Below are 13598 nucleotides of genomic sequence, written 5' to 3' on the forward strand. Positions count from 1 at the left end.
TAAAAGACAAACATTAGCTCATCCATATATCACCTAAAATAATTAAATAATACTGATGGACTTGTATATGATTTTGAAAACACTCACTTTCTGACACGTCCTCTTCAGTGCAACAGCCCACTAGTGCGCAGTTTACACCGCGGGCTTAGAACAAGGTGTTTCCACTTACAAACGTGTTCTGCAACAAGACAAATACAAAACCAAGAATTACAACCACTGTGAAACAGAACCTAGTAAAATGATCTGGAAACAAACAAACAAACAATGTAGTCTTACAGGAACAATAATAATGATGATTTTATAAATTAAGAATTCTTACCTATATTGATATAAGGGGAGAACCAGAAATTTCTTTGTTCTCTGTGAATACTGTGGGCTTTCGGAGGGAATACTGGGGAAGGGAGCTGTTTTGGTAGGTTAGTTTTTTTGTTAGAGTATGTTTTTTTGTTTGTTTGTTTGTTCGTTTGTTCATTTGTTTGTTTGTTTTTATGCTGCATGCATAAAAAAAAGAAATCACTTCATTCACACCATTATTTATTCTCATCCCCTTTCTACATAGGAGGACCAAAGGTACAGAAAAATTAAGACTATCCCCTCTTTTTTCATGCCAAATTTTTAGTCCCTAAAATCTTGTATCTTCCTATATTCCTTCAGAGAAAATATTATATGAGCTAAGACACAATTACTATTAACTTGCAGCTGTGAGTATACAATATTTCCAAATACTGAGCCACAAATTCAAGCTGGACATCAAGAGTTTGATGTATACTTAAGAGCATGAGCAGTATACATATGAGTATTCAGGCTTGTATACAACATATAGAATTTCTGCTTAAATTACCATATTCTCATATACTTAAAAGCAAACGAAAGCATTTCTTTCCAGTGGAAAGCAACCAGCAGCCTTAACTCTAGGCATTGCTATAGGCTCCACCTAAGACATGTAATTGCTGTTATAAATAAGGGACTTGTTCCAAGGGCTGGAGTTAAGGATGACCTAATCTTATCTTCTCAGCTCTTGATTTCTCAGCCACAACATGGCTAGTGGGTGTACCCTTGGGTATGGAAGGGGATGTACACATGGCATCTGCAGTACTGCTGTGCCCCCTAGAGCACTGAGAATATAACATTGCCTATAGATGTTTAAAACTGATGGAGTGTAGTATAATGCTGAGAAACATAGAATATTTTCAGCAAAATTTATTTTCCATTATGTCCTTCAGATGCCCTTTAGCTGGCAGCTTATTGTGAGAGCTGCTAGACTATTTATAGCAGATTTTTTAATCGCACTTAGGTATTTATAAAACATCCTGTCTAGTGAAGGCTTCCATGGTCTGCTTTCATTCACTTCTGCTGATAGTGAAGGCTATATAATATCTGAGGCAGGCCCTCAAACCAGGCACTGCTTATTAGCTAAGGATTCCACATATTCTAGAAGACCACAGACAAATAATATGTCAACCACTTAAGAAAAAAATGTAATAATGCAGACTTGCAGTTAGCATAACCTGATTCAGTTTCTCCAAGGGTTCATTTATGTCCGCTCAGAATCTCACCTCCTGTTATACAGACTCTGGAAAAACATGCTAACAGAAAAAGAAATTTTCAGGCAACCCAAAAAACCACCCCTCCAAAATTGCCATATTCAGAAAATATTTATATATTCCACATTTTAGCAGAGTGTCAAAGCACTGATGCTGAGATACACCATTTATCAGTACTCAATTTTTAAATGAATGCACCTACAATTAATGAAATGACACATAAACAAGACATAGCCAAGTATGCCTAAAAAGATAAGAGAAACAACAGTTAAAAGCCACCCATAAAATAGCCCCTCCTGCAGTAGGGAGAGGCTCAGGATCCATTTATCCAACACCAATAAAAGCAAATGACTTCCTGATCTCAGACTCAATCAAAATGGACAACTGTTCCATTCTTTAGTTCTTTGTGACTTTTCTAAAAGCTATCCACACTATTTGTATTTTCATACTATCACAATTCTGTGCTAACTGTACTCTTTTTTTTGTTGTTATTACTGTTCAAGATTTCTCATGCCATGACCGAGAAGTCTATGTTCATTTCTTAGTTTTTGAGTTTCCACAAACAAAAAGATACCTTTTCCAATCAAGTCTTGAGCTGTTTTCTCAGCAGGTGGAGAAGCTAATACAAATACACTGTTGTGTAACAAATAGCAAAGTTTTTGTCATGCAGAAGATGCCATCTGATAGATATAAGAACACAACATTATATTCGTTGACTCATTGTGTCTGCACTAGCTACCTTGTCTCTTTGTATGTTGGCATTTCTTCACAAAAGAAAAAAGAAAAAAAAAAGAAACCCTCGCAAAATTCTTGAGAGTTTTATTTTCAGCAATTGAAAATAATTTCAGCAAGCTATTTTTCTATTCTGTTTCATGATGATTTAAATCTGACCATTCAGCATGAGGAACTGACAAACCTTTTTCCGCATAAACCACAATGAGTTTACAGCAAGTTTTACTGAACCACATAAAATAATTTATTTGTCTAGTCATTTCAGAAAGTACAAAGACTCCTTTTCTTTTTAGGGAGTGTATCCCAAGTTGTCTGTTGAAAATCGCCATTCTCGCACTATTATCAAATTATGTCCCTAAGTGAAATATAACTACCAAATAAAAATAGATAGCTATTCAGTCCAGTGATGACTTTGACTGTCCTCTGTTTTATTTTTAATGGTCTGTGTACTACCAGCATTTAATCAATGATAAATATCAAAGGGTCTTGATAAATGTAAGAGAGTGCTATGGACATTGCATAATCAAAGAAATGGAAAAAGTAATCCTAAAGTGGTATTTGTGGATTGGTAGACTACTGTGGAACACATTTCAATCATGTTTTCTTAAATATTAGCAGTCATTTTGTTACTAATTTTGTAAGGAAATTCATGATCCTTTCTTTTTAAAGCTGCACATGAAGTTCTGTTACCCTTGATCTCAAATGAAAACATTGTTTAGGAGAAATGAAATGGCATTTATCAGAGATAACTCATTTGCTCAATGGGCCGTGCCCTAAAGCACAAGTGCTTTCACCTTTGTCTCAGGCAGGCCTGATATTTTACACTTGGCTCTGCGAGCAGCCATCCCCAGAACACAGAGTGCAGGAGCCTCCAGCTCAGTTCTGCAAGGGCAGTTCTAATTCGCTCTTTGAAATTATTCTCCTGCCAGTGTCCTAAACTTAAGGGAATTCATTCGTTGTGGACTTAACTCTCATTTTTAAACTCTTAGGTTTTGCAATCTCCTCTGCCCCTCTTTTGAAACACCCTCAGGAGCTCTGAAGGCCTCGGGATGGCAAAGCCCCATACATGGGGACACTTTTGTTAGAGGCTAGATGAAAGTTTTCATGGAGTTTCTGAGGAGACCACATCAGCACAGCCTCCCAGGACTACCAAGAGGAACAACTTGTTGACATGTTGCCAAGCCCCTTGTGCACTGGGATAAAGCAGTGCTGCACATCTGCAGCAAACATTTACCCTTTACCTAGACACTAACCTGCCATGCCAGAAGCACTCCTTGTGATGCATTTACTTACTGTGTTTACAAAGGCAAAACTGAGGTCTGGCATCATCTTGTGTTCAAGTGTTTCGTGCACAAACCCACATCCCTGTTGTGGGAATTGCCCCAATGGTGCACAACCTTTGGACATTGGACATTCAGAAGACCACCGCCAGCTTCACCCTAGCACCCACATGAGATGGGCCACCCGCGTCCCAGCACCTACCTAGGGCACTCCAGGGGCATTATCATGGGGAACGCGGGTGGCGGCAGGGAAATGGCCACTGAGGTGGGCCAGACTGCACTGGGGACCTCAGGCCACTGGGTGCTGCTGTGGGGCCACCCCTTGGCACCTCTCACTCCCAAGGCTGCATTAGGCCCTGGGGCTCCAGTCATAGAATCGCAGAATGGTTTGCATTGGAAGGAACCTTAAAGATCATTTAATTTCAACCCCCCACCATGGGCAGGTCCATCACCTTTCGGGTCTGGTGTGCTTCCGCCCTTTGAAATGGCTGGCCAAAAGGGTGAAGTCTGATAGAAGTGTTTCCGTGTCTTCTGCGAGGGCCCTAATGGGACTAACAGCCGGTGAGGTGTGCCGCAGTGGCGAGGGCAGGGAGGGTGCCACTCAGGGCTTCACCCTGGGTGAATAACTGAGGTGTCTCCCTGGCCATAAACTGAAGAGACTTTGAGCTAACGCTTCCTTCTCGTATATCTGTTGTGTTCAGGGTGCAGGTGCAGAGATGAACGAGGACAAACAAGGCACCAAACCCTGCCATATCACCAGGAAAAGGCTGGGGTTTCAGGGGTGCTGGTGGCAGAGGTGTGAGGAGGCCACTAGCTGGGGCTGTGGCCAGGGGACTTGAGGATCCTTCAGCACTGAAGCTGCAAAAAAAAAAAAAAGGTCCTCTGACAGTCTGGGTTCCCCCTCATTTTCCTGGGTGATAAGAATCAGTGAGGTCTGGGAGGTTTTTTTCATGAAAACTTTTCAAGGAAACCTAGTGGTTTCTCTGTGATACCAAGAAAATGAGAGACCCACAAAGGCATGGATAATTAGCATGAGGGCTTCTTCATTGCTTCAGGCTGTGCTGGCAGCAGTGAGGGTTGCATGCTTTCATAACCATGTGCAAGTTTATATAATATGTAGAGCTGGGTAGGGTCAAAGGAAGCAACCTGAATTGCCCTTTTTTTTCCCCGCAGCCCTCATCTTCTGTGATTTGCAGGCATTCATCAATTTATGACATACGTGCCAGTTAGATATGCTGTTATAATTTAATAATTTAAAAAACAGGCAGCTTTCTGGCTCTGAGCAATTCCTTGAATTTGTTCAAATCTCAGATGCCATACTATTAGTGGAGGTTGTATTTCAGAAAAATGCCCTATAATGCACTTCATAATCCAATGAGACTGTGTGATCTTGCAAGATCTGGTTTGCTTCCAAAACAATAAAGTACCATCCATCTATTGGTGGTAACCACATCCTATACTAGGGTACAGCAATTGCCTGTGTACTGTCAGTTTTTTAGATTTAAACTACCACCAGTTTCAGTATAGTATTTCCGATATGTGGGATGGAAATTAAGCATTTCAGAAAATTGAGTTTTGTGCCTTACCCTCAAAATCCCATTGACAGTATGCTCTTGTCCTCAAATACCTAAATATCTTTAAATATGTGGTCAAGCTGTGGGGAATTAGGCTACAGAGTCTTAGATAAATTTCAGTAATGTATGGCTACATATCTCCATGGAAAATTCCTTCAGAATCTGTTAATTTCTTTACTTCAGTGTTTCTCCTTCATTTGTCCTACATCTGGGAACATGGGGATAAGGATGCTTTTGTTTTCCATTTTATTGTCTCTGTTTAGGCTGGTAGTCCCCACCTCCAATGAGCTATCCCTGTGTGACTAAGCAATGTCTGGCAGAATGGGGAGCCATCTCTATGCTGCAAAAATGCTAGATACTGAAATAGAAATTAACTGCAAGCGTTCATCACTCTACTATGCAAACACAAGAGGTAACAATATTGCCACTTAAGCATGCCTAATCCCCAAAAGTGGGATTGTTCACATATTTTACGTGATCTGTGGAGAGGCCAGGTCTTAAAGACACTATGAATGCCACTGTGCTTTAAATTGTCCTGTTTCCAACATTAAGACTAAATTTAAATACAGCAAAATGGGAAGTCAGACACAAAACCGAAGCAATTAACAGGGATGTGTTTAACTTTCCATTTGTACTGCCCCTATTGTTGATTAAGGCTTATCTACTGTTTGGTGTAAGTCATTTAGAAAGAAAAAAAAAAAAAAAGTTATGGAACACATAGCACCACGTTCCAGGCAAATGCTTTAGCGAAGGCTGCTGTTATGAAAAGGATTTTCTAATAAGGGGAATAATGATCTTCAGATTCTGACCTCCTGGCACAGCAGTGAGATTTATCAGGAGGGGCATGTGACTAGTTAAGACACACAGCCCCAGCTTGAAGGAAACAGCTGCTCATTTCGTGCTTTAGCACTTGGCAGCTGGACAAGGAAGGGTGATGTTTGTGTTGAATACCTCTGCAGAACCAAGTACAGTAAGTGATTTTCCCTGTTTTTATTTTTTTTTCTAAACTACCACTGCTTTCCTATTTTCATCCGAGACCTTTTGTAAAAACACTTAAGAGTGAGGCGTATTTTTGTCACCTCATTGATAAGCAGTCATTCATACTCTGAATGTCTATATTTTTCTGACCTGTGATTAACAATAGCATTGTTTTTACTGTGCAGGAACTAGACAGGTGCTGTGTTTTGTCCTCATGCTAGCCGGGGAGGCAAAATAATGTTTGTTCACTCAGATGATGGTGTAAAGAGATTGTTTATGGCAAATGTATTTTCCTTTCTCGGTAGAGCGAGTTAATAGGTAATGATGCAAGTTGAGAATACAGCACTTTCAGTATTTGGCTTAAAAATGCTCATGTAAGGAACTGACAAAGGTATCCCACCAAAATAGTGTGATCAGTCTGAAGAAAGTTGCTTGTGACTGGTCAGTTTTTAGGGTTGAAAGAAGAGATTTTTTTGCAAAGAAGAAGGTAGAAACAGAGACGTGTAGGAGAAGAGTGAAGATGCACTGATTAAGATATAATTAATTAATTCTGGATAATAATGCATAATTAGCTTGTAAAGATTAAAAAATCCTCCCTAAAAACAGGGAGTGAGTATCCTAAATATCTCCAGGTTTTTAATTCAATTTATTTTTAGACGCTTGCATTTTTGATGTTTATGCTTCATGAATGATTGATTTCCCCACCTGATAATTCTTGACTGTTCCAGTCTGAAGTTTTGCTTAAAAACATAAGAATTAGAATATAAGATATACATAAAGAAACTTTCGATCAATTTTTTATATAGAGATAAATTATTGTGTTTTACTTTTTGGAGGAAGATTTAGAAGGAATTGGAACAAATAAATGGGTAGTAGAGCTTTGTATGAGACTGAGGAATGCCAGGTGCTTTAGGAAAGGCTGAGAGCAGCAGAGGTGGACAGCAGTGGGATCCTGTTGAGGAAGGTACATCTCAAGTTAAAAGACCTAAATTTCAGAATGGGATCGAGAATAAACACTGGCAGGTTTAGTTTAGTGAATCGTGGTCCCTTCTTTAAAGATGGGCAGAATAATCCCGATTCAGACTTCTCACATAAAAGAGAAACTTCATGTATTTCTCCCTGAAGACTTTTATTTATCTTTTAAACCATAGTTTATGGCTCTGCCAGTTAACTGCAAATTTTATAGGAAAATGTCAATCAGTTTCAGTTGTTCACAAAACCAGAAGTCTGCTTGGTTTCCTGCCTGTTCTAGTCTCTGAGGGTAGACTGCCTTTGAACCACGAGCTCAAGCACTGTCTGGCTGTGATTACCTTGCAGCCTCTCCACACAAATGACCTGCAAAGCCATGAATGTGGCAGCCCTACAGGGCTGCAAGACGCCTCCTGGCTTTGCACTCAGGAGCCTGTAGTCCCCTGGGAACCTCGGCTCTGATGGGGCCTCGTGGGCCTGTCCGAGTCTCCATCCCACATGGGGCAGGGAGGATAACTGGTTCACCCTCCCTTTTTTCTTTGGACCCCAGAATGGCTCTTCCCTTCTTCGGGTTTGTAGGAGTCCTTAATTTGAGGTAACACTAGTCCACAGTGTGCTCATTTCCAGATGTTGTATTTTATGTCTGTGATGGACATTCTCTGTTGAGCAAGCTACCTAGTCAGATTAAAAGGTCTGTTGAAGGACCATGCTTTGAACCTAAGTTAAACCCCAAATCTACCAGAAAATGGCTAACAGCTCATACTGTTCCTGCTTTCCTTCTTTCCTAGCTCTGGCACAACCACTGTGCCAGGGCTGGTACCAAAGCCTGATGTAAAGCCGTATGGTCCTGCATCAGCTGGATTACTAACCTATTGTGTATGTACCTCGTGCAACTGATTTTGTTCTCAGGCATCCCTGGGAGGTGACAGTAGTATAAAGGGGAACTAGAGATGATCGGATAGTAAAAATTACATAACTGTAGTGCCGAACTCGCCTTCAGGTAATATATGTATTGAAACATGCTGTCAAAGCTGTCACTGACTTGTCTCATAGAAATGTGGTGAGGAAATCTCAGTTTTGTGCCTCTATACTGTTGGGTTTTAAGGTCAGTCACAATAAAGGAGAATAACTCATTGCTTGGATCTGCAAACTTTAAGATAAACAACGCAGTTGTATTTACAGCCTCCAGCTGTCATTACTGTATCTTATTTTGAATAAAATTCAAGGCTACTGACTAGACTTTTAAATCCTCTGTACACAAAGCAAACATGAGTGACATTACAAGATTCTCAAGGCCGGGGTTGTTTAAATCCTTATCATCGGCCCACTTTGTTAGGGATAGTTGCTGTTAAACACAGACAGGGTACTTTGAGAAATGAGAATATCGTAGTCTTCAAGCTTTCCTCCCTTTATGGCTTTTCTCATGATTCCAACTGCAACCTCCATTGTTGGAGTACCAGTCTTAGGATGCCATTGGGGCACACATTGATTTTACACTTGAGCAGAAGACACAACCTCTGTACCATCACTCTTTTGTAATTTAATATCCTGATCTCATGAAAACACATGTGCTCAGCTTTTTGAATATAACACCTTCCTGCCCCTCTGATTATGTTTGTGTAAGTCAAGGCAGTTCTGCATAGGCATAATGAAATACATTATATGAATTTCTGGATGCTTTGCTCTGGGACATGCTTGGCCTTTGCACCTCTCATTGACATAGACATATATCCAGAAAGTCCAATACCTAACAGAAATCATTCATCCTGGAATTTCTTACATACACAGAGATTCAGTAACATTGCTGTCCCTCTGCAGAAGTTCATATCACTGAGAACCTCGTAAGGTTCCTGTTAAATTCTTTTCCTGTACTCCAAGGAAATAATTAGGGCAGTCTTACAGTTCTCTGAATGGGCATATTTCTGCTCTACAAGAAAACATCTATCTGAAGAGTAACCACAGTATTGCCAGCTCTTTTCTGTAGTTGAAAATGCCATTATACACAGGAGCCACTCCCAGGATGTTCTGAATAAAGAGAGGAAACTACTTATAAAAATACTGAAGGGGTACTTGTGTGGTTTTCTTTTTTGCTCAGCTGTCTGGGCTTGGCTACATAACATTTGTATAGGTACTCTAAACATCTTCCACAGAATGTTTTCTGTTAACATATTTGTGTTATAATCACTTTTCATCGCTAAGTTTGATAGACATGTTTTCATGTTGGCTCCCTGTTTTAATCCAAGAATGACAATGTCTAATACCCAAGTGTTTGAATAAAAAAGCTGATGCAAATTCTCAGGTCTTCGGATTTTTGCTAATCAGTGCTCTTCTCTGTGGGTTTTCCATTCAGTGTGAATAGTCAGTGTAGTAGTGCTTTTTCATTGTTGCATTTGCTTGTTGGTGTAATGTGTCTAAAAGCCACCTGGTTATCAGATTAGAGGCACTGGGGCAGGGGATAATGTTTCTCTTATATTGAAGGTAAAAGAATGTCAGCTACAAGCAATGACAATATCAACAGACTGACTTGGCGAGTCCAGTTCAGCTACAAAGACCAGTCCCCAAAAACACAGGTATTTGCAGAGCTGAACTCATGACCGTTCCCATCAGAAAGTTCAGCCTACACTTAAGTGTGTGGGGGTCAGGATCAAAGAGTGGGTGTGTGGAAATACCCACACGACTGATGTTTACAGCTCAGCAGAAAATACAATCTCCCCTGAGAATTACTCTGGTTGTTTTGGTGGCCATCTGCCGTCTCACTTCTCTGAGTAGCCGCTCCCCTTGATGCTGTATCCTCTGACCACATTCAAATGGGTGAAATGGTTTGACTCTCTCTACACTGTACTCTCGCACCTGTGATTTATGCATATTCTCTTTACTAACGATCTGGAATTTCTCAGACTAGGGGAGAAGGCTTCAACACCTGAAGAGTAACACCAGACACAATAAACTTTGCAAAATTAGTGGCACTTGAGCTATTCTTGTTCAGATACTTGGTATATTTAGTTCCTGTAAACAGAAAATAACCATATCATCTTAAATTAACAGATTTAATATGAGTGATTCAGTAGTATGTCTGCTTTAGTCTACCACGTAAGTCATACCAAGCTTAGTATACCGGTAGCTGATACATACTGATATGACCTGTTATGTAAAATATCACTGAATTCCCATATGCAACTCCTTCTGCTACTCTTAAAACTGCTTCTTCTTTCAACCCTTACTATGGAAACAGACGTTTCACGCAGAATAGTGGTGGGCTTGTGCAAGAGAATCTGGAGTGTGGGAAATGTGTGCAGGAAAAGGATCTGCTCGGTGAATAAGAATTTTCCATATACTTTTGAAGTACATTTTTCTCACCATGCCTAAAGAAGGCTGATGGTTTTTAATGTAGAAATCAGTCTTAGAGGCAATTATTTAAGTAAATGACAGATGATATGGTCGATCAGATTGAATGTAATTTATAGTGGGGGTTTTGCATGCTTACTAAACATATTGGTGAAGCTGTCTTTAATAAATGGCCCCAGGTTGCATATTTCCTTTGTCATGATGCTATATTATTCTTTATATTTTTTAAAAAGACATAACATTTCTACAGCATAAAGTCTGGTCTCACCAAGTCAAATGTCCTTAATCTGACATCCGTCATCTTTTCCAACCTTGATGATTCTATGAAATATTGTTATCATAGATGGGCTTCTGTTCATAACCCACCATTCACTTAGGTCCACCCAATCCATAATCTTGTTGCTGGTTCATAAAACATGCATCAGGGAGTTCTGTTTGCTTTGCAGCAACCCAGTGTTTGAACCCAGAGCTCACTTGGAAATTTCTGGTTTTGCTAGTGGGAAGGAGAAAAAAAAGTGTATGCGTATAAAGTTATGATGTAATTGTATGCCAGTGGGGTAAATTACATCAGAAAATCTTTGCTGGACTAGGGCTTGAGTCAATTTACCATCTGGCTATATACTGATTTTTGTTGTCCAAATCAGAATAGCCATGACATTCCAACTTTATCATATTATTCATGAAATAGCTTCCTAAAAAGACTAATAATAATCTCCTCTGTTAAAGACGTCTTGCCTACTGTAGCTTGCTTACTCATGCTCTGCTTTACCAAACTCATGAACACATACTTCCTAGAACAGCTGCCACCCTTCCTAAAACTCTTGGTTTCCAGGCCCTGCCCTAATGACTGTCTGTATATTTTTATCTTAAGTAGGCATTGGGGCAGGAAGTAGAATTTACTTTTTTTTTTTCTCTTCTAAAGTGAGTACTCTTCTCCTTAAATTATACAGTCATGCTCTTACTTGCTTTTACTCTGCAGCCCAAAGAAAATTCATTATTTCATTTAATATGGAATTTTGTTGATTTTCTGGGGCTGGGAAACATACTCTGTAATCTCAGCCAAGACAGTGGTGGATCTTCAGTTCTTTTAACTAAATGAAATTATTGATCCTGTATTTCTCACAGCTTTAAGGAGTGTTCAGAAGCCTTGGATAAAGAGCCTGGGCTTCACTGCTGCACCTTTTAGTAAGGGAGTGACAAGCTAGGTATGACCAAAGGGTGCTTAATACAGGCAAGGCAGAGGAGTGTTTGGTGTACAGATTCCAAAAGGATTTAGGACTGACCTAAGTGGGGAGCTGCTTGGTGTTGATGACTCTGATATGCTTCTGGAAGCCCATTGTTGAGCATTTGGGATCTTTAACAATGAAAATTCAGAAATAGGCTAGAAGCTTGATGTGCTTCGCACATCAGGCAGTCACCTTCTGGGGTGAGGAGGTGTGAAGGGAGAGACCAGGCTAAGAATTGCAGCCCTGGAGTCAGGCCCTGGAAGTGAGAGGGAGACAGGATTTGGGCGCTTAATCCTTTTTTTTAGATATAGTTCTCAGCTCAGGGTTTTGAACCAAAATAAGAGAGAAGGTTTTCAGATTAACATCTAGTAAGGAAAGGCTCTTTTGCAGTTTGCTTGATGTCTATGTTTCAAAATCTGCTCCTTTTGGAATGCCTTCTCTGAAGTCTGTTGTAGTAGGCTGTGTAGTGGGAATAGTTGTGTAACTGCAAGCCTGTGTTAAATATTTCTTTGTACAATAAATAGTTAACTACCAAGATATTCTTAGAAAACTAAAGATCAAGGTTACTTATTTAATGTATTACTTATTAAAACAGGATCTGTAAGACGCTTTTCCTCTTTTTTTTTTGAAACAGACTCAGGGAGTTCTTTTACACTGCTCCTTCCCCTTTTACTAATTTTCTTGCTGTTCTGTGTACTTTTATACATAGCTCCTTCTTCAGATGAGCTTTTATTTGTGTTTCAGATCTTTTGATGAGAAATTTCTGTGTTGCCACTATTTTATTTTTTTTAAAGAAGTCATTTAACTTGTTGGCTGCAAACTGTCTTATTGTTAGGAAGGTACGTGGTTATTAATAAAACTCCCTCTGTTCCAAAAGCTTGGATATAGCCATTAACCGTGGTGACGCTGTTCTCATATCCTGTGCCCCGTAGACTTCTTGTGTTATCATAAACAGTTTGAGAAGTTTGCTCCTTGTCTTCATAGGATCTAGGATTGTGCTAAGCAATGTGTGTTTCTTAGTCAACAGCTTAGTAAGGAGACAAGGTGTAGTCAGCCAACTGACGGTCGCTTTGTTACCTCTGAAAATAAGTTCAAAGTCTGATCAGACACACTAGAAAATGCAAATAGTCTCTCCTCTGCTTTTCTCTTTGGGAGGCTTACTATTTTGAAAACCTGTGAACTGATTTAAGAAACACTGTATGTCTGTGTTTAAAATATTCTCTCTGCATCACTAAGAAGTCAGAAGCCTGCCATTGTTTACACTTCTTCTCAGGGGAAACTCATTGAAAATACCGAGATGTAAGGAACTGCTCGAGTATTTCTGCTCATGGAACTTGGCAAAGAAAGATGCTGGATTTCTCCTGACCTCCAGGCTGTGTTTTTATTCTACCAGCTTTTTGCATGCCTGCTTGCCTGTGAGCTCTGAGTCATCGGCAACTTCTGCAGATGCAAAACCACAGCACTGTGCAAGGCAAGCATCCCTGATTCATGTGAGTGTGCAGTAGTTGGCAATTTTCACGAGTTCCTAGGATGGAGCAGCAACTCCTTCTGCTGTCATGTGTGTCTGTTGCTGTCTTCTAGTGTAATATTTTAATTTGCATTCTCTCTTTAAAAAGCAATTGCTCTCAATTGAATGGGGTGCTGCCACCAGGGAGTAAGAAGGGTTACTGATCATTAGCAACTGGTCCAGTCTTCTCGCCTTGTCTGGGACCTATTAGCACATCTGTGGAGAGATAGCAGTTACATGTGAACTGTTTTCTACATTCATCAAAGGGAAAACAAAAGATCATTCCAGTAGAAATACACCATAACAGCCAAATGAGGGAAAGTGGCCAAAGTCCTCTCCTGCCCCTCTGTCCTTTTAACTCTGTCTTGCTCCATCCCAGACATCCAGCTTCCCATTACCTAAGTCTCTGAAAGCCTCTTCCTGCCTTTATTGTTTTGCCAGTT

General features: G+C 40.0%; 1 protein-coding gene across 4 annotated transcripts in view; it reads left to right on the forward strand.

Moving 5' to 3' along the window:
- Positions 1-13598, forward strand: part of RASGRP3 (RAS guanyl releasing protein 3) — a 59850-nt gene that overhangs the window by 5377 nt on the left and 40875 nt on the right. Inside the window, exon 1 of one of the 4 annotated variants that reach the window (XM_083829635.1) lies at positions 5902-6100. The exons of 2 other annotated variants lie outside the window; for them this stretch is intronic. The gene's annotated coding sequence lies outside the window, so the exon portion shown is untranslated. Of the gene's footprint in view, positions 1-5901; positions 6101-13598 lie in introns of those variants that run through there. One more of the 4 variants, XM_083829632.1, reaches the window with a different exon arrangement.

This window comes from Anser anser (genome assembly GCF_964211835.1).
Source record: "Anser anser genome assembly, chromosome: 3".
In the NCBI taxonomy this organism is placed as follows: Eukaryota; Metazoa; Chordata; class Aves; order Anseriformes; family Anatidae; genus Anser; species Anser anser.